Source organism: Peromyscus leucopus, chromosome 6, assembly GCF_004664715.2.
Source record: "Peromyscus leucopus breed LL Stock chromosome 6, UCI_PerLeu_2.1, whole genome shotgun sequence".
Lineage (NCBI taxonomy): Eukaryota > Metazoa > Chordata > Mammalia > Rodentia > Cricetidae > Peromyscus > Peromyscus leucopus.
This window is the reverse complement of record NC_051068.1, coordinates 88,294,114-88,316,021: the sequence shown is the minus strand read 5'-3', so window position 1 is coordinate 88,316,021 and position 21,908 is coordinate 88,294,114. Positions and strand designations below refer to the sequence as shown.

General features: G+C 35.3%; 1 pseudogene; it reads left to right on the top strand.

Moving 5' to 3' along the window:
• Nucleotides 1–5,310: 5,310 nt before the first annotated feature.
• Nucleotides 5,311–21,908, top strand: part of LOC114711017 — a 29,325-nt pseudogene continuing 12,727 nt past the window's right edge.

Below are 21,908 nucleotides of genomic sequence, written 5' to 3'. Positions count from 1 at the left end.
GTTAATTTGGATGCTCACTCTCTGCCTTTTGGTTAGTTTAGATAAGGGCTTGTCTATCTTCTTGATATTCTCAAAGAACATACTCTTTTTTTTCATTGATTCTTTGTATTGTTCTCTTTATTTCTGTTTTATTGATTTTAGCTCTCAGTTTGATTATTTCCTGGCATCTATTCCTCTTAGGTGACTTTGCTTCTTTTTGTTCTAGAGCTTTTAGGTGTGCTATTAAGTCACTAGTGTGAGATTTCTCCAACTTCTTTATGTGGGCATTTAGTGCTATGAATTTTTCTCTTAGCACTGCTTTCATAGTCTGGGTATATAGTTACATTCATTTTCATTGAATTCTAGGAAGTCTTTAATTTCTTTCTTTATTTCTTCCTTGGTCCATTTGGTGATTCAGTTGAACATTATTCAGTTTCCATTAGATTGTAGGCTCTCTGTAATTTTTGTTGTTGTTGAAATCTAACCTTAAAGCATGGTGGTCCCATAGAATACAGGAGGTTATTCCAATTTTTTTTTTTTGTATCTTTTGAGATTTGCTTTGTGACTGAGTATGACCTACAACTCTAGAGAAGCTAGCTAATAAGGAAGACCAAAAGAGGGATGCATGGATCACCCTGGGAAGGTGAAATAGATGAGATCTCTATGAGTAAACTGGGGATGAGGGTAGGGGTTAGGGGATGAGAACATAGGGGAATGGGATGGTTGAGCTGGAACAGGGATGGAGGAGGAAAGCAATGAAAGAGATACCATGATAGAGGGAGATATCATGGGGACAGAGAGAAACCAGGTGCTAGGGAAGTTGCCAGGAGTCCCCAAGGATGACCCCAGCCTGGACTACTAGCAATAGTGGAGAGGGTGCCTGAACTGAACTGGCTTGCTGCAGTGATCAGACTGGTGAATACCCTACTGTCATCACAGAGCTTTTCTCCAATGACTGATGGAAGCAGATGCAGAGATCCATAGCCAAACACCAGGCAGAGCTCCAGGAGTCCAGTCAAAGAGAGAGAAGAGGGATTCTATGGGCATGTGCATCAGGATCATGATGGGGAAACCTACAGAGATGACCAAACCAAACTAGTGGGAACTCATGAAAGTTGGATTAATAGCTGTGAAGCCTGCATGGGACTGGACTAGGCCCTCTGCATGGTGAGACAATTGTGCAGCTTGATCTGCTTGGGGAGCTCCCTGGTGGTAGGATCAGAATCCATCTCTGGTGCATGATCAGACTTTTTGCAGCCCATTACCTATGATGGGACACCTCCTGCAGCCTTGAGGCAGGGGGAAGGGCTTGAACTTGCCTCCACTGGATGCAACTCCCAATGGAAGGTCTTGCCTTCTTGTTGGGGGGGAGTGGGGAGTGGATTGAGAGGGGAGCCTGGGGGGACAGGAAGAGGGAAGAGGGGGATATTTGATTTGTGTGTAAAATGAATGAAAATTTTTTCTTAACTTTTATCTCATATAGTATATTTTCAAAGAATAAACTTGATATCATTAAAATCTACAAAGAACAGAAGCATATTCCATTAAAAGTCTTTTTGTCTTGTGAGTAAAATGTCAAGCTTACCATATTTTAGAAGTTCACATAAAATTGAGTCTGCAAAGAGTGGATTAAGGACATCTTTTAATAAGGAAGCACCCTAATGAGACCATAGGGAATTCAAGCTCTAAGTTTCCTAGGGAAAAATGACACAACAGAGAACATGAAAAGAACATAGAAAAATTTCTGTCCAATTGTCAGAGAATGACATAAAGGAGGAGAATAAAGACTCAAAACATAGAAGCAGGGCTCTTCTGGAAGGAGCTTATATTTGTTAGAAAGCTGATAATTAGATTTGGAGAAATTATATAAGGTGGTTTGTAAAAGAGCCTTATTAAAAAAATGAACAAAAGCCGGGCATTGGTGGCGCACGCCTTTAATCCCAGCACTCGGGAGGCAGAGCCAGGTGGATCTCTGTGAGTTCGAGGCCAGCCTGGGCTACCAAGTGAGCTCCAGGAAAGGCGCAAAGCTACACAGAGAAACCCTGTCTTGAAAAACCAAAAAAAAAAAAAAAAAAAAAAAAAAAAAAAAGAACAAAAATACACTACCAACTGAACAGGCCATATTACAATTATACTAAAACACAGATAAGTACCCACAAATCAACAGGTCATAATTATTTCCATACCTTTTCCCCGTTTCTGTGTCCCTGAAGTTAGTTTGGGAGATTATATTGGCACAATGGAAAAATGACAGTCATTTATCACACAAAACCCAGATTCAAAGACATCATAGTCAAAGTTTAAAGTAGGCCATGAAAAAATATATAAATATTACAGAATTAAGTAATGCAATGAATCAATTCATAACTTATTATTTTGTTTATTGTTTTATGTAAACTTAAGTCAGTGAAGAAAATATTCATATCACCAATTAAATTTAAAGTCTCCCAAGCCTGTTGACAATTCTTTTCTGATACAATAACAATTTCTCCTATAACTGACAAAAATGAAGGTGTATAGCATTTTTATTTCATAATTTTGCCATATCACCAAAATATTTTATCAACCAACATTCATCTTAAAGCTATCCTCTAAGCCATCTGTACACTTTTCCTAATAATACACCAAAAATACATATTGTTATTTAGAGTGTTGTAAAAACATTCCATAAACAGAGTTTAACAGCTTGAGATTAGAAAAACAAGATTAAAATAAATGCAGTTGTTTAACTATACAAAAGTCATTATATGGAAGCAATGTTATGAAAAGCTGCAGACCAGCTAAAGAATTTGGAAGGTACTCTTCATTAGAGATCAAATGAAATAAAACAAAATAGAAGTATTATATTTGCCACAGAGTTACATTACGAGCTTTGGCTTTCTGAAGCCCTAGGAAAACACTGCCTCTGCTAGCAACAGCTGCCAGTGTACATACTTGGCTGGGTTCTAATTACAAAAAGCCTATGGTCTGCTTAGTGGCCCTACAAAGCCTTCAGCGGAGGGGCGTGATGGCAATAAAAGCATCACAGCATAGTCACATTGCCTACCCTATGCCCAGCACAGTTTACAGATTCTTCAGTCTACTTGCTGTCTACTTTCCTGCTCCAAAACAAGATTATACCATGGAGAACCCACCTCTGGGAAGAATTCACACTGTTCTTGCAGGACTAGGATAATGAGTTGTGTAATAGTGTCTGGTCTTCCTGTTTTCATGATTCCTATCTTGCTCTGTGATGTGCCTGCTCTTCACATGAGTTCTCAGTAAGGGACACTGTGCATCATGTTAAAATGCCCTTACCATATGCAGTCAGCCATATAGTTCCAGTAGTGAATAAAAAAATAAATAAATAAATAAATAAATAAATAAATAAATAAATAAAACTACTGTCCTTATAATATTGCTAAAACAGCCTCAGGCATTCTGTTTTAGCAATACATATAAAATAAAAATGCATACACTGAAATGAAGAAGGTCATGAAACTTATAACAACATGCTTAATATAAATTAAATTTAAATGTGACTAGATATTGTAACTCTAGTATAGAAAATACATTTTTTGATCAAAACATATATTTTAGTTGCTAGGAAACCACTAGTACTCAATGGTGTTGAATGAATTAAACATCATCTCAGAAGACAAAAGAAAAAATAATTAGAGGTTATAGAGATCAAACAAATTAATGAGGGAAAAGATGGATTTATTTTAATGAAAAATGATATTCAGAAGATCAAAAGATTCATTCAGCATAATGTACAAGCAGTGCTAAATGATATCAGTAGATTGTATTTATAAGCTTATATACATATGTGTGACAATTATAATTATAGAATAAGAGGCAATGATTGGAGAAGGAATAAGAGGGACATAGGAAGACTTAAAAAAAAATAACACAAAACATTAAGTCATATTTTGACTGGATCTTGAAATCCCAGGTGAAAATTTTCTATCCTCAGAAGCAAACCGGAAAGCCATGTTCCTGCTAGTGTTACTACAACACCAGCAGGTGCCTACCAGGTAGCACAGCTAAAGGAGTGCTAGGCAATGGACACAGATTTGCATTTCAACAACGAGTGAATTTTGAACGTTCTGTATAATTTTTACTTATTTTATGTCACCAAGACTAAATATTGGAAACTATTGAAGCATGATTAAGCAATTAAAACATATCAATCAATTATAATTTCACACAGTCATAGACATAATGAACTGCAAAAGTAGTTATAAACTATAGATTTAAGGAAAAATGCTAATACAAGAATAGATCCATAGGATACAATTTATAAAATGTTAACAAAGTGTGGAAAAATAAATAACATTAGGCATTTACTCTATGTACAAGGTAACCCTATGGAAAAAGCAGGTATATTTTGAGGATAGTGGTCACATATGGGTAGAATAAAGTTTAATGAAGTGGAAAAAAACATGGTTTTTAATAATGTGGGTAGCATTTAAATACTTACTGTACAAGTAATAGCTGTACTAATGTCCATTAGTGTTTATTGCTTCTTAACATAAAACAAATGGTTACTTTATAATGTGATAACCCGCCAACACAAGAAGAAATCCTAAGAAATGGAATGTGGATTTGACTTTGTAATAATGGCAGTTTTTGAAGAGGACCTATAAACTGGCTTGTGGATAAGTATAGAAGCATTTTCTTTCAGTGTTGACAATGTGTGATTTCTGTGATTCATATGCTTGTGTAATTGATTTAGCACTAAACCTTGTGATTAATTCTCTTCAATTTGAGAATGTATATATTTTACTAAAAGAAACGTTTATGTTCTGTTTGAAATTGACTTCAATTGAAGAGAATGTTTTTCAAAAGCACATCTCATGATTGCAAAAATCATATCACTACTTTTATTTCGATGTAAGTTATGAATTATATAGCAATGTTCGATTTTATGGTACGTTAAATTATCAGTTTTTCCCTATTCCATTGTTTTGACATATATCTTCAGGAAGATGTGGAAAGAGAAGCAGAAATTAAATCAAAGTTGATCAAAACATAAAATCAATAATCATCATGAGTGCCTCATTCCAAGCTAGGGAATTACTCCAAATTTTCCTCATCTGTAAAAAGAAAAATACAGACATTTCCAGACTTCTGCCAGGCTGCCATTTGTAACTACTTAACACTTAGAGTGACTTCTGCATCACTGCACTTTCAAAAATCTTTCCCACAGATGTGTATTTCTGTTTTTACAGACATATAAACCAGGCTCTGCCATCCTAATTTCCATATGCAGACAGCAAAGTCTGCCTTAGTGTAATCCCAGCCTGAACTTTGTCTCCAGAGCTTCAGGAATTACAACACCATTTAAAAATGAGTCTTTGCCACGCCATCTTAAAGAACCAATATGCTGTGAAAGGAAAACACTTTGAGGGAGACAGCTTCCATTCAGACTCCAGGGCTCTGAAATCTACAGTAGAACAAGCAGCAAAGGAGCCGTTAGAGAGCAGTGGGGATGTCATTCACAGCAAGGACTTGCACAGCCCCATCAAAATGTCCTCAAGTGACAACAGTGAGTATGTATCAGAAGTTTAATTTAGTCCCTGAACACCTTGTTCATTTGATTGGGTGATAACTGAGATGGTGTTTTAAAGCAAGTTCATAAATGCCTAAAGCAGAGGAAGTTACCCTGAAGATTTCTTGGATTAGACTAGAAAATGGAAAAAAGAAATAAAAGCAGTTTGGCTCATTAATAATTCAACATAGTTCTGATTTTAAAATCTTTTCCAGTCAAAAACCCTGACTTGCTTTTTTCCCAGGAAATTCTTATTAGTGTGAGCTCTCAGGCATTTGTAAACTATTTTTAAGAACTGCATCTTTTGTTTGTGTTCTGTTGTGCCCCTCCCCTGGGCTTCTTCTCTTTTGCCCAGGAGATCCAGATGATCCAGAACCTGTGTAAAACACACACACCCAGCTGTTCTCTCCTTCCCACCTGCCCCATGTAGCAGTGCTTCTTTCTGGAATGTGTGCAAAAAACCATAGGCAGGTAATCTACAGAAAACCTACTATCTACTATGTTTAAAGTTTTTTTGTTTTCTAAAATCATGTCACCTAAAATATTCAAATGTTTTTTCCTAAATTTTTAGAAATAAAATATTGAAAATATCTCACAATACCACAGATTGATGATATTAAAATTCACAAGTGTGCTATTCCAAAGGTGGTGGTTTGAATAAGAATAGCCTCCATATTACTATATTTGTATGCTTATTCACCAGAGAGTGGAACTGTTTGAGAAGGATTGAGAGACATGGCCTTGTTAGAGTAGGTGTGGCCTTGTTGGAAGTGTTGTGTTGCTGGGTGTGAGCTTTGGGAAACAGCAGACTCAGTGTTTCTGTGTGTGTGTCTCTTTCTCTACCTGCTGCATGTGGACCAGGATGTAAACTTTTCAGCTACTGCTCCAGTACCATGCCTGTTTGCTTCTTGTTATTATGATCATGGAATAACCTTCTAAGACTGCAAGCAAGCCCCAATTAAATGCTTTATTCCATAAGTTGCCTTGATCATGGTGTCCTTTCACAGCAATAAAATAGTAACTAAGACAGCCACTTAAACTCGGAGTCTGTGACCAGAAAATTATCCTATTTGGGGATTTATTAAGTTAACTCCACCTAGTTGAAAATGAGATTTATTTTGGGGTAACTTACAGCCATTAAAGGGTTGGTTACAGGATCTAGGAGAGGTGAGGTGTAGTAGCGGTGTTCTCTGGAGAACTCTGCTTGGTCTACCATACAGCATCCAGGATCACAAGGAATCAAGACAGCCAGCACATCTGGATCTCAGGTCTTAAGACTTCCATCTTGGTCCTGCCACAGGGGCAGGTCATAGGTAGGCATGGCAGTTACCAGAAGCCTCACTAGGGACAGTACTTCCAGGTCAAAGCTGGAACAGCTACCCACTACATTGTCCCTTTAAAAATATGTACAATGGATATTAGGTAATGTATTTCAGTAGTTTGTATGCATGACATATTTGTACATATAAACAACTGTGAATTTCTCTTAATCCAGTGACTATTTATTGAATAATTATATCAGAAATTCTGTTGTGCACTGGCTTCTCTGAACAGTAAAAACAAGTTTCTCATTAGCCCAAGCTTGCAGTATGATATAGTTCAGATAAGTGAATGACCCTCTTTTGTAAATACATTAAATAGTATTATTTAGACAAATTTAAAATGTTGTTTTAGCAAAGGTTGTCATTTAACCCAGCCTTGAGGAAGGAGACCAGATCTCTCAGAATATGTAATATATATGTTAAGTTGTAAAAAAAAGATATTTATACACACATATAAGCAACACTGAAGTAACAGTGCAGCTATATTTTTTATATAATATATGTATGTGATATAAGGTGTGTGTGTATATATATATATAATACATACTGGAAAAATAAATATATAATAAAAATATAAATTAGAAAAACAAGGGGAAAAATAATGAGCATTAGGTCTAACACCATGTTGTGGGTGTGAACTTGGGCTGTGATAGGTTTACCCAAACAGTATACTTTTTAAAAGTGACTGTATATGATGAAAGACTCTAAAATGATAAGAAATCATTTACATATGAAGAACTTTCTAACTCTTAAAATGCTTTTAATTGTGTGTCACCTTATAATCATAAAATATATTTAGTGCATCACCAAAATTCTGTCCACATGAATACTGATCAATAAATGTTAAGGAGGAGGGTGCAAGGAGTTACCTTTTAACCTGAAGTATATACAGTAGTGAAGAAAGACTTGAGTTGCACACATAGAAATTCATCTGCAATTGGCCGATGACTTTTTTTTTTTTCAATTTTCCTTGATGTTTGCTTAACATGACTGAGTCTGAGTCCCAGAAATGGTCAAGTTTAACCATGAAAAAGCATATTCTGGCTCACAGTTTCAGTCCTTCATGAATGGACCCTGCTGTACAGATCTGTGGTGACACAGCACATCCTAAGGGGATCACGTGAGAAGTAAGATCTGTGGTGTGTTCCTCTCCAAGCATTAGGAAGCAACTACACAATAAATGGTCCATATCCTCATATCCCTTTTGCACACCAAAGCAGCAACTATCTACCTTTATTCTACTATGCCTACTTCTGTTGTTTCTTCCACCTCTTTTTTACATCATGAACTAGGGATCAGATACTAGTGTTCAAGCCTTTGGGGAATAGTCAAGATTCAGCAATAGCAATCTTGTGCCATGCTACTTTGCATGATCATATTTTCCCCATGAAACTGTAAAGCTGTTATAGTAAGTGTGTAGATTTTGTGGGAACAATCTGCATTTGCTTCTTGTCTTTTCTGGTCTCTTTGTTAATCCCAGAGTTCTATATATAACATAGAATAAGTTTGAATATTGAGATGATATATAGAAAAGTAATAGACAGTCTATTTAAAGTAGATATTTGATATGTGTGTAACTGTGTGAGTTTGTGCATGTTTAGTGCTCTTATATGTGTGTGTACATGTGTACATTTTTTTAAATGCATACATTTATTAAAAATTTGAAGTTACTTTAAAAACATGGTTACTTTACACTATAAATTCAGAAGTCCCAGGAATTAGGCACAGAAAGATTAAGTTAAGGTTTCCTATTGGCATTGTATACCAATGTATATGTGCATGTGTGGACATATCTGTAGAGGCCAGAGGTGTACATTGAGTATCTTTCTCCAACACTTTTCATGTTATATAGAGAGGGGGGTCTGTCATTGGACCTGGAACATGTAGCATATCAAACTGACTTTCCAGCAAACCCCAAGGAAACTCCTTTATCCACCTCCCCAGCCTAGGAATTACAGGCATTCCCATCTGTGCTCAGATTTCTAATGGGTTCTGAGGTTTGAAAAGTAGGTCCTCAAATGTGGTGGGCATCAAGCACTTTACCAATTAAGCCGTCTCCCTGGAATACAGATTTTACATTTTCAATGAGGAAAAGATGATTATGAAAACACTTTCAAATAAAATATACAATTTATCATTCATTTTAAAAAGTTTTAATATTAGATGTTGGAAAGTTACTTTTTCAAATAAGGAATCCAGCTTTGTGAAAAGCACTTAGCTGGCCTGCACTCCTGTGATCCCCAGCTCTGAAAAGATCAAAGCCATGAAAGCTGGTCTCAATTTCTTTTCTCTCACTTATCTATCACTTATTTTTCAGCTCTGCCTAATTCCAAAGGAGCAGCGTCTATCAATAATAAATCAGTGATAAGTATTTCTAATTCATGGCTTGCCTTCACAATGTATCTTAGAATCTCTCTTAAAGATATTCAATTTTGTGTAATCTTCAGGCAAGTTCAGGTTCAGAGCAATGACAAAGTTCTCATTTTTTTTCCTGAGCCAACTGGCATACTCCTGTGTATATTTTAGGTCCCAGGGCCTCTATCTGCAAGGAAGTAATTGAAATCTTTTGAAATGTTCTTGTTATCTGTCAGCACTCAAGCTATACACACAAATGAAAACCCACAAAAGAATCTCACATATATCACTAATGCATGAATTGACAGCCTTATAAAATTAGTATTTAAACCACCTTCAAGTTCAGATCTCGATGACTCCATAGCATTTCTGGATCAGTACATATTGTTGAATTACCATAGAGATGTTTGTCATTTTTTCTTGTCTTTAAAATACTTAATTAAGCAAAATAAAAGCCACATTTCCTTACACATAAGAGATTTTAGCCTTATGTAGAAACACTGCAGTAACTCCAGAGGTGTTTTATTAATAATTATAATTTTCAGAACTAAAATATTCTGATAAAAATTTTAAAAGTATTGAACTTTTTTGGCTGTGTTATAGATATGGGTAGTAGTTTTAAAGTAGGATATGTTTAACACATTTATTTCATCTCACTTGAGAGAAAAACTAATGGCAGTTTTAAGGACCTGCACAAAACTCTCAAATTTTCAAATCGAAAACCAAGAAGCATGTGGTAGACTGCTATAGGAATTACTTTGTCATTGAATTCCAGGATGTTACATCCTCAGCCTAATGTCTCACACTGCTGTCTTCAAGATAGTCTAGTAAAAATTGATAAAATGGGTGATACTCTAAAGTTACTAAAACCCAGTCAATAAACACATAATACTTTTGGGTATAACGGATTATAAACTACCTGACAGGGATACTGGAACCTGATCTTAGCTCCTCTAAAACAGAACAACCTCTTAATTGCTTAGTTGCTTCCTTTGTATCAATGTTGTAGCCCAGGCTACCATCAACCTCATGATCCTCCTGTCTCCACCTCTCCACTATATACTACCAGTGTGTACCACCAAAGCAGATATTTTGCACATATACAACTTAATGAACATTGAAATGTGGTGCATGGGGCCTACATAGAGCTTTCACTCAATGTTCCAGCATCTTTGGGACAGGAAAATACTATGTACCCTCTCAAAAGAGAAACATGAACACCAAGCCAGCCACAAACCCTTTGATCTACAGTCCTGTACTGCCTTCAAGATATGCCATGGCATTGGTGGTGCAAAGCCTGTTAAAGTAACTAAACAATAACAGATTGGACTTAAGGAACACTCCAAGAGATGGAACCCAGACCCAACATTGCTTGAGTGACTGATAACCTCAGACTAGTGTGAAAGCAAATAATATCAGTATAAAAGAAGAAAAATGTAGTGGTAAATCACCCTTATGGATATCTGGTACACCAGTGCCTTATTCAGCTATCATCAGGGAAGCTTCCTCATGCAGCAGATGGGAAAAAACACCGAGACTCACAGCCAGACATTGCACAGAGAGTGAGAGATCTTAGAACAATAAGCCCTAAATGGGATATCTCCATCAAATCCCTCCCCTCAGAGCTTAGGGAATCTGGAGAAAGAGGAGGCAGAAAGAGTATAAGAGCCAAAGGGGATAGAGGATATCGAGAAAACAAAGCCTTCTCAATCAACATGATCAATATTCATGTGAACTCACAAAAACTGAAGCACCATGCACAGGACCTGTAAGAGTCTGCAACAGGTCCTCTACATTTATAGATTATGGATTCCAGTTTAGTGTTTTTAGAAGATTCCTGAGTATGTAAATGAGTGCATCTCTGATTTTTGTGTCTTCTCTAGGGATCTTTTTTCCCCCATTGGTTTGTCTTGCCCAACGCTGATGTGTTAGTTTCTGTTGTATCGTATTATATTTTGTTTTGCTATATTTAAAAAATGAATGAATGGATGAAACCTAGCCACTAGAGTAAAGGTTATCAACTGAACTGTCACTTATACTTGCTGGGAGAGTGAAAACCAGTTTTTTACCAATAAAACAACCCTGGATATATCAAGCACTCTAGGGCAGGCCTCATGTTCAGAAGTAGACCAACGTATAATAGACTCAGCAATTTTTTTGTGTGCCTTTATTTGGTTACAGTTTGGTGGGCTTGTTGTTGTTTGTTTGGCTTTTGATTTTTGGATGTGGTTTTATTTTGTTTTCTTGGTCTGGGGGAAGGGTCCTTGTTGTATTCAGCTTTTGTTTGTTTTTTGAGAAAGAACTTAAAGTTGGGTTGGTGAGAGAAGGGACTGGATATGGAAAGACTTGGAAGAGGGGAAGGATAAAATGGCAGATGTTTGGGGTTTTACATCATTTGATTATGTTGTGTGTTTATTCTCTCTCTACATTTATTCGATTTCATTCTCTGTACTATTTCTCTTTCCAGGTTATTGGAATGGAAGAAATGATTATTTTCAATTTTCTTATACTGTATTTTCATGGTGGTCCTTTCTATCAGCTGTGTTTGCTTCCACAGTTAATGTTATATCCTAGGCAGTCCTGGATGTTGTGCTTCATGCCCTGAGATGTGGTTTAAAGCTTTAGATGTGGAGTCACTGTATCTGTTCAAGTGACATAAATAGCAGCTTAAAACTACTGAAACCCAATTCCACTTGAATATTGAAGCACTTCAACTCAAATACTATGGATAATTAAAACTCAAGAAGTTGGGGGGCAGGGTTAATGTTTACATAAAGTATATGACAATTGGGCTGAGAATGTTCCCTGTATAAACAAAGACTATCTAAGAAAAACCCTAGAATAAGGTATGTGAGAAACTCCCTTTTGATTTTTTGGTCAGGAGAGTCAAGGAGACAATGCCTTACTTTTAATATCTCATCCAGGTATGTGGTTCTCAATGGTTTAATTCATTGAAAAACTAGCATAATTTACTATGATCGATTTATTTCACAATAAATATCACTTATTATTATGACTTCCTGCTGTGGACCAAGCCTTCAACTCATTAACCTTTGCAATTATTTTTATCCAAATCAAACCAAAGCAATAGAATAATCAAAATATATCTGGTATATGACATTCATTTAATTCTACACTTCTATATTTGCTCCTATATTACCTCTTAAAATGTGTCAACTCTCATTATCAGCAGTCTCATAAGTTTGAAGCCTTTATTCTTAATAGAACAATAATGAATACAAATAAATATTGCATACACTTTAAAATATTTATAATATTTAGTACTTATTTAGTGATATTAATATTACTTAAAGAATCAATATCTTTCACTAGGCTGTATATTGTAAAATTTACCTATGAACTAGAATAGATTCTTAACTTTTTTTTTTTCTTAAATGATATACCTAAGTGTATTCAATGTTGAATTCATGGACTTCATTTTCCTCTGAAAAAGAAAAATATTTATTATTTTTATAGTACTATGCTTGTCTTTCAGTGCATTTGTCTTGGAAGAAAAAGAAATAGCAAGAAGGTCATTTAAAGTCATTATTCAGAGGGATAGATGAGTTTGAAAGTAGAATTTTATTGCCCACTTGAACTTAATGGGTTCCAGCACACAGAATGAAATAGAGTTTACACTGTGTCATTTACATTGACATTAACTTGGTAAGACTCACAGGAGTCCTCTGATAACTTTGCTTGCCAAAATAAAAAATGATCTTTGCATTATGTCTGCCCCCTCTTTGATCGTTCCTAGATGAAAATTCAGCCTTTTATACTAATAAAACCTCACAGTCTTGACATTAATGTTTCATCTGCACCTGATAGTGAGGTCCATGGAGTTTCTTCCAGACAATCCTTACTTTTCATTCAGAACTAGTAGATGTGGGGTGAGATCAGCCACTTCTTAAATTCCTCACAAATTTTGTCATGATAAAGACTGTCATTTGGCTATAAATTCAAGTAATTATGTGACTCTCAGCAGCGATTAGATGACTGAAATATTTCTGTTTTATCATTATAAGTATTATACTCTGTCTCAAAAAATCAAAAAAAATATTATATGATAGTACCATAATTGCAAATACTAGTTTATAGTCATAAACCACCATTTTAGAAAAGTATGTTTAGTCAGGTTTTTTTCTTAAATATAGGATCTATAAATTTTTTATTTTGAAGACAATGAGTGGTGCTATCACAGAGTAAAACATTTCTGCACATTTTAAAAAAGAAAATAAAAACACTGTATTTAATTTTATTAATTCTTTAAGAATTTTATACACTATATTTAAACAGGGACAGACAAGATCCACACAATCATTGATTCTCAGTAGGTTTTATGGAAACAGAAAACAAATATTGTAGTTAATCAGAGAACACAGAAAAGTTAGCCTAGGATTATTTTAGCAAGCTAAAATATCAAATAAGTTATGCATGATAATCAAATAAATGTAGATCAGGTTGTCTAAATTCTGTTCTTTAGCATCTCTAGAACCTTTGAAATATTAAATTTTGTGTATATACTACCAGAGAAAATGGAGAAAAAAGACAATGATAGCATCCCCAAATACTCTAGCTCTATATAAGAATCTACACAGTTGAAAAGTAAAGCACTCAGAGTGTGTGTGTGTGTGTGTGTGTGTCTGTGTGTATTTGTGTGTTGTGTGTATTTGTGTGTGTGTGTGTGTGTGTGTGTGTGTCTGTTTGGCTTATGAGGCAATTAATTCAGAATATATATATATATATATATATATATATATATATAAATATAAATATATATTTCCTAAAATTTTTCTATAGACAAAGTGTATTACTTCAGTAGTTTCTAAAAATTGTGTTGAATCAATCAATATGCATATGATGCAGACTTAACAATGATTAAAAGTTAAGGTAAATTTTGTCACTATGAGCAAAATGAAAACATGTACAAATAATAGAGGCTGAGAGACGCCATTGATTAAGGAGGATCAAGGGGATATATGGTCAACTTGGATGCTCCTTTTATCAAATTAGAAGATAATTACTATAGTTTGTGGTTGATAAACTAAATAGAAAATCCATCTCACTATTGCATATTGCTAAGACAAACTACTAGCACTATCAGTAGACATGTAAAATAGTGCAACCACCTTGGAAAATACATGGTATCCACTAAAGCTAAGTATGAATGCATTATGCCTCCAAGAAATTTAATTCTTATACATGGAATACAGAGAAAATATTTACAAGACATGGGAGGGATATTAATAGGAGCATTTTTGTAAAATTTTAAACAACAAAAAGTGTCATTAGTTTTGTAATTAAAATGGAGTTGGGACTTGCTGACTTCTTTAAATACCATGCAGCAAGAAGGCTGCATCAGTATAGCCAATATTATAAATAGATATCCAAAAATTGTATTAATGAAGCCATAGGTACAGAAAATCATGATCTGTAATTACATTTCATACTTCAAAGAGGCAAAATGAATCCCATAGGAGACATGAGGATGTTACCATTTCATAGTGATGGTGCTTTGGCAAAAATAACTTGTTTCTTTCTTCTTTTCTTTCCTTTCCTTGTTTGTAGTACTGGGGATGAAATTAAAGACAAGGTAACTGGAGTACCACTGTGATTCTTCCCTAGCATAGCCACTCTCTTTATTTTGTCTGAATATTCATGGGCACATTTGTAATGTGATATCCATACCCCATCTTTTGTAACTTTTATCTATATGAGTTAAACTTCATTTAAAATTTTGGTAAATATTAAAATAGATCTACTAATCTATATACTTTGAAGAACTTAGTTTTGACCTAGAATAGCCATGTGGCTAGATGAATGTCTGAACAAGTGACAATCAGAAGAGCTCAAGGAGGAAACAACAGAAATTGGCTAAACATTTAGGCAGAAAGAATCATGCTTTGTTGGGAAGCTGAGTAGATACTGCTTTTAAGACCATCTGGGAATCTATATCAACATTCTGTCAGGAAAGAGATGATTGGTGAGCAATGGAAAAACATCTTAACTAGAGTTTACTAGTGGCCATATATTTTACTTGTTTAATTTTTACTTTAGAAAATACTGATAAAAATCAGAGTTGTTGGTACCAAACTCTTCAGCAGTTTATTGTACCTGCCCTCAAATGTGTTAATGTCACACCAAAATCTGCCCAATGAGCCCTCCAATGGGTCAGGAGTTCGAGGTATGAAGTTGAAATGACTCCACTTATTTGTCACCAGCCTAATGAGGTGAGAGATAGATGTGGTGGTATTGTGTTCCTCAAAATATTGTGCACCCTAATAAATTTATCTGGGGTCAGAAACAGAACAGCCACAATATTAAATATAAAAGTTAGGCAGTGGTAGCACATGCCTTTAATCCTAGCATTCCAGAGTCAGAAATCCATTTGTTCAAGGATACAGCCAAGCATGGTGACTCATGCCTTTAATCCCAGAAAGCAAACCTTTAATCTCGGAGTGATGGCAGATAGCAGAAAGGTATATAAGGTGTGAAGACCAGGAACTAGAAGCATTTGGTCTGGTTAAGCATTTGGCTGGTTAAGCATTCAGGCTTTTGAGCAGCAGTTCAGCTGAGACCCATTCTGGATGAGGAATCAGAGGCCTCCAGTTTGAGGAGACAAGACCAGCTGAGGGTCCGGCAAGGTGAGGTAGCTGTGACTTGTTCTGTATCTCTGATCTTCCAGCTTCACACCAATACCTGGCTCACAGGCTTGATTTTATTAATAAGACTCTTTAAGGTTCCTGCTACAGATAGACTCTGAGAAGACAGTTTGACTGATCTCCCGGCCAGTAGCCATTCTGAACTCCTCATGCAACCCAAATGAAGTGGTCTTACTTTTCAGAATGACCTCTCATTTAGCCATAGATTGCTCACATCTCATGTGTCTCTATGCTTTCACTTTCTGGTCAATTCTGAAAAACAATCATGTACATATGCATATGTCAGTTACTTCCCAAGATGGTTATTTTTCTTCCAAAATTTACTGGGAGATAATTCTGTCAGGAAAAAAGTCATTCATAGTAATTGTCTTTGTAGATAATTGCTGAATTTTATGATATTAGAAATGAAATCCTTTGATAAGATTTGTTAACTTATAGGGGAAAAATTGCAATCTTTAATCTTACTCCTAAGTGTTTAACTTTAACCATGACCCACACAGTGCTGCACTCCTTTCCGGGTTGATGAGTGAGGACTGGTGGCACATGAAGGATTCATAGTGAGGTTTTTGGAATTGCATTATTTCAAGACTTTTTATTATTTAAACCTTCTGCCCAGGGTTTCTTTGCCTGTTTTTAAATTGAGTGACCATAAAGGCCTTCAGATTCATGATATAGTCCTGGGGAGATGACTCAGCAGGTAAGAACCCTGCTAATCAAAAGTGAGGACATGATTTCAAATCCTCACCATGGATCTAAAAAGCTGACGTGTGTGTAACCCTAGCATTTCAGAGCAGATACAAGCAGAACCTGACATCTCACCAGCCAAACAACCTCCTGAAACACTGAACTAGTCATTCAATGAGAGATCCTATCTCAAGGAAATATGAAGAAAGTGATAGGGCAAAACCCCTGACCTTCTCTTCTCCACACACATGTGGCTAGCTTCACATGCATATGCCACAATACACACAGGACGTGGATAATCAAAAGTTTGTTTATTTAAAATGACACACATGAAGATTTGGTCATCATATGTCTTCTGAGAAAATGGTCCCTTTTGCCAGTCTGCTCCCTTCCCTGACAGTTATTAGTTGTGATGGGAAGGATAGGGGTGGATAGGCCTTACACAAGGTACAGATGCATGCATTCCCTGGTCTGGTTCCTCAGATATCTAACTTCTTGTCACTGAGAGAACAGAATGATTTCTCCTTTTCCTCCCATACCATCTCTTCCATCAAATACTGTGGTTTCACTTTGGTTGGAGCAATTCTCTCTCAAGATTCACTAGTCCTGTGGTAACTTCTCCTGGAAGTTTTAATGAGGGTTGACCTTCTCTTTTATCTTCGGTACTAAACTATTTTGTAGTGCTGCCAGAGGCACTTTAATAACAGGTGAGCTTCACCCCTAGGCTGATTGTATTTCAGCAGAGGTTGAAGTGATCTTTGTATGTCAGGTTGTTAAATCTGTAAAAAAGCTGTGTGATCTTTCAAAATGAAAGTCAGTACATCAAGGCAATATAGTTCACTTTTTCTTTTTATGGACATTTTTACATCTTTGTTCTGGACAGCTCTGACTGTTCTTTTTTCTTTACATCCTCCTACTCGTGAATGGTGTCTAATATGCAAATGAGAAGTTGTCAAAATAAAATATTCTTATTTTCAGCTTCACAGCCTTTCTAAGGAACTTGAGAGCTTAGTGCCTCTTCATGGACCTGTGGGGATTATTAAACTGTGGTTTTTTTTCAAGCATTAGGATATATTCACAGCTAGTAATGTTCTGTAAGTCTCATTCTAATTTGTTTCTCCACAATTCAATGTATTTTATTATAGGTTGGTAGAGTCATAATTTTTTCCTAACCTTTTTTTTTAAACTCTAAGGTATAAGACATCTTATCTCTCTCAAAATTCTACCTATTGCATCTCAGAGATCACATAACAATTTCATATTTAAATTCATGTTATTTTGTTAATCCCTTTGTTTCTTAAATATACACTATGTGTCAATTATATCATCACATTAAGGATTTAAAAATTAATTTTAAGATTACTTTGAAGGAGTATCACTTTTTTTTGCATTTCAGAATTAATTAATGCTTTACTTATTTTTATTTTTCTCTCATAAAATACATCTCAACTGCAATTTCCAGGCCTGTCACACCTCCTAGGCCCCCAATAGCACTTTCTATTGTGTTGAATTTTCTCTAATTTCTCTATTCCTAGAATGTATAAAAATTCAATACATCATTACAGTGTATATTTGAGAAGGATTCAGATTTATTTTCATGAATTTACATCATTTGTTGTTCTTGGCTATGAGTCTTTACTTCATAGATGAAAAACATTGCTTATTTTTAAATAATGTATTTGAATTTCCAATTGGATTGTTTGTTCTTCTTTGTATCATAATTTAGTCTTCAATCCTTGAAAACTGAAAGGTTGCAGTAGTCCCTTAAAATATCTCCACCTTGTTTTCTCTACGTTAAGGTATAATAGAAAGCATGAGCATTGGTGAACCAGATGTCATTCCCACATAAATACCTCACTCATAGACATAGTTGGATCAAGGAACCATGATTCTGCCTAATGGGCCAAGAAGTAGACAAATGATAGAGTTCATCATATTTCATTCACTCATTTTGAACTTTGTGTGTACAAATTGATAAAATGATAGTTTTATTTCTAGTGTACAAATTGGTAAAACGATAGTTTTAATTCTAGTATAGCAGAATGTGTAGCTATAAACTCTCCTAAACAGAGATCTTCACAGATTTCTTATACCTTCCAGGTCCAACATTTCAGATCATTATGGATGACTCAAAATACCCTAATACTTACTAAATGTTTCTTTGGGCTTCATCTGGGAGGACTAGATTTGATAAATAATTGTAATAGTAATAATAATAAGGATAAAAACAATAATGATAATATTGTAAGATATAACACAAAATATCTTGATTAAAATTTATTATTCTAAATATTGCCATCATAATGACTTATGGAATACAGTATGTATCAACCAAGAATGTACTCCAGACATACTAAATTTCTTTCAAAATATGTGTTCTCTTATTAGCTGTTACACCAATGATATCTAAACTACAATCCATAGAACCACAGAGGTTAAGTATAGAGAAAGGAAATAGGGGGGGCAGATTTAACAAATTAGAAAAAGGAAATAAGATAGTTTTTAATTGATGGTGGGCTGGATTTAGAGGGTCAAGTGAGGAGGGGGCTGAGGGAGAGGGACAAAGGAGGGACTGCAGGGAAAGACAGCTAAAATTAAGGGTAATTGGAAGGGCAGAGTGAACACCTAATACAGTAGAACTATATACATATGTGAAAGCGATCTAAATGAAATTGGAAAGTAATGGGGGAGACAGAGCCCCAGCTAGACATCAGTTGGTCTCCAAATGCAACTACCAATAGTGGTAATGGGTTACATTTGATTGATTTGTTGACCAGAGGGGCACCTTGGGATCCCAAAACAGCTCAGACTATTGACAAGGATATTGGTTGCTTTCCAAAATCTGATAGCAAGGCTCTATTGATGAAGATAACACTAGCACTATTCACTGAACATGGACAAGTCAAGATAGCACCTACCTAGATCCTGCTGACTAGGGTTCATGGTATAGGAAAGGACTCTGAACACTACCAAAGTAGAAAAGTAAAGGAAAAAAAATCCATCTACAAACCTTTTGATCTACAATAGTGAACTCTCTGGAAGATATTCTAGTATAATAGTGGCAAAAGCTTGTGGGACTAACCAAGCAACATCTAATTGGATGTAAGGCCCATTTCAGAAGATAGGGACTATCCCCAACACCGCTCAGGTGGTCAAGAGACTGCAATTAGACAGGTCTGGGACCTACAGGAAAACTGAATACTACTATTCTCCTAAAGGAATATAGAAATAAAATTACACCTAATGGCATTTTACTGTACTCATAGATCAGGATCTTGCTCAAACATCACAAAAGAAGCTGCCTCTTACAGTAGATGGAAACAAATACAGAGAGCCACAGCTGGACAATGTACAGAGAATGAGAGACTTTGGAACAATCAGACCTAAATGGGGTGTCTCCACAAAATCAGTCCCCTTAGGACTCAGGGAACCCTGTAAAAGAGTATGCAGAAAGATTGTAAGAGCCAGAGGTAATAGAGGACACCAAGGAAATAAGGTCTTCTAAACACAGCAGGACCGATGCACATATTAACTCACAGAGAGTCAGTCAGCAAGCACAAGTCTGGCCAAGAAGGGATCCCAACACTGAGAGGGTAAGTGGAAACAAGACCCTGTCTCTAACTCAGAAGCTATTGATAATTGCTTGCAAATGAAAGATTAGTTTTCTCCAATGGGTCTCACTGGCTATACAAACCACTCTTAAGTGCATACCTGAAGCTCAGCAGTAGATGATCAGTACAAAATGAACTTGATAAAGTTTTTGGAGATTCTTTGTCTCATAATGCTTTGTTGTTCCTTTTTTCATATTACAGGTCTTTTGCATTATGTTTGCATGTTATGGTTTCCAGTTTTATGTTTCATGTGATTTCTGGGTGTGCGTGCTTGTGTTTGTGTGTGTGTGTGTGTGTGTGTGTGTGTGTGTGCGCGCGCGCGCGCGCGCTATTCTATATATTTGTTTCTTGAGTATTTTTCTTTGAATTCTTTTCCTCCATTTATTTGTTTTGTCCTATTATGGTCTTTTTGCTTCCATTTTATCTATTTTCTTTTATTATTATTCTTTAGATGCCTGTTTATATTCTAATGAAACAGGAACAGGGTTTTCAATTGGGGTGAGGAAGTGGAGAGGATCTGGGAGGGGCTGAGGGAGGAGAAACAGTAATCAGAACATATTGCATTTTAAAAATATATTTTCAATAAAAATGGCTAAAAATATCTTACAGTATGACTTATACATTATGCTTTAGAAAACTCTAGAATGAATCCACAGACTTTTATTAGCCAAGAATCAAAATTATCTGGTTATTTTTGCTAAGAAACAGAATGTTAATTTTCACTTTAAATAATATAATGGATTTTTATTTATCACCTATGAACATGTTACAATCTCTCCTCCAGTTCTGATTGAAAGCTTTATATCTAGGTACTCCAGGTGTTCTGTCTAGTAAAAGCTGGGGGGTTCTGCAGTGTCTTCAATGGGCATAGGTATTCTGTCTGTTTCTTGTCAGTCAGTGAATATATTAAATTCTGAATTTTCACTGACTTATTTTACCTTCACTAAATTTAAAACAAAAATTAAAGTAAGAGATCCTTAATCTTGTTTTCATATATATTAGATATTTTACTCATGTAATTTAATACAGAACTACACATAGATCAATCCAATTATATAGATAAGACAAAGTTATGTAAGAGTAATGAACTGTGTTTACATATGTCAATTAACATTAAAGTTGAGGTACATATATAATCTTTAGTCTTTTGAGATGGAATTACTAATTCTGACAAACATGTAAATTAAACTGAAGCTTAAATTATTTCTTTCAAGGATAAGTTTCAATGTTATTTTTCTGCAAGATGCAATATGTTGCAGAAGGACTATTAGTGTATTAATCTGCTTCCTGTGGAATAGAGATGGTGTGCTCTCTGGAACATAAATCTTTTCAATGTTTTATAACTCATAAAAGCCTGACTAAATATGCATCTATCCTTCAGAGAGAGGATAATTGAGAATGCATGAGCAGTTTTCTTCAACCAAGCTGCACACGTTTTCTCCTTCTCAGTAAATAAAAAAAATGCCATGTGCTCTGCTTTGAAGAGAAAATCCAATAATGATAATAATAATAATAACTAGTTAATTATTATTATCATTATTGGAAACACATCATTATAGAAAACACAAGGATATTCTTTCTTCTAAGAAAAAATTCTCAACATACCTGAAAGTATTAATACTACCTAATAAAAACCTTTTCATGTCTGTAGATGCTACTTATTACCCCAAGCTCTGTAGCATACTTTGCATATTATTATAGACATCCAATTGTTAAACTAGTTACCTAGGAAAAAAGAAGAGATGCACATTGGTAAAGCCTA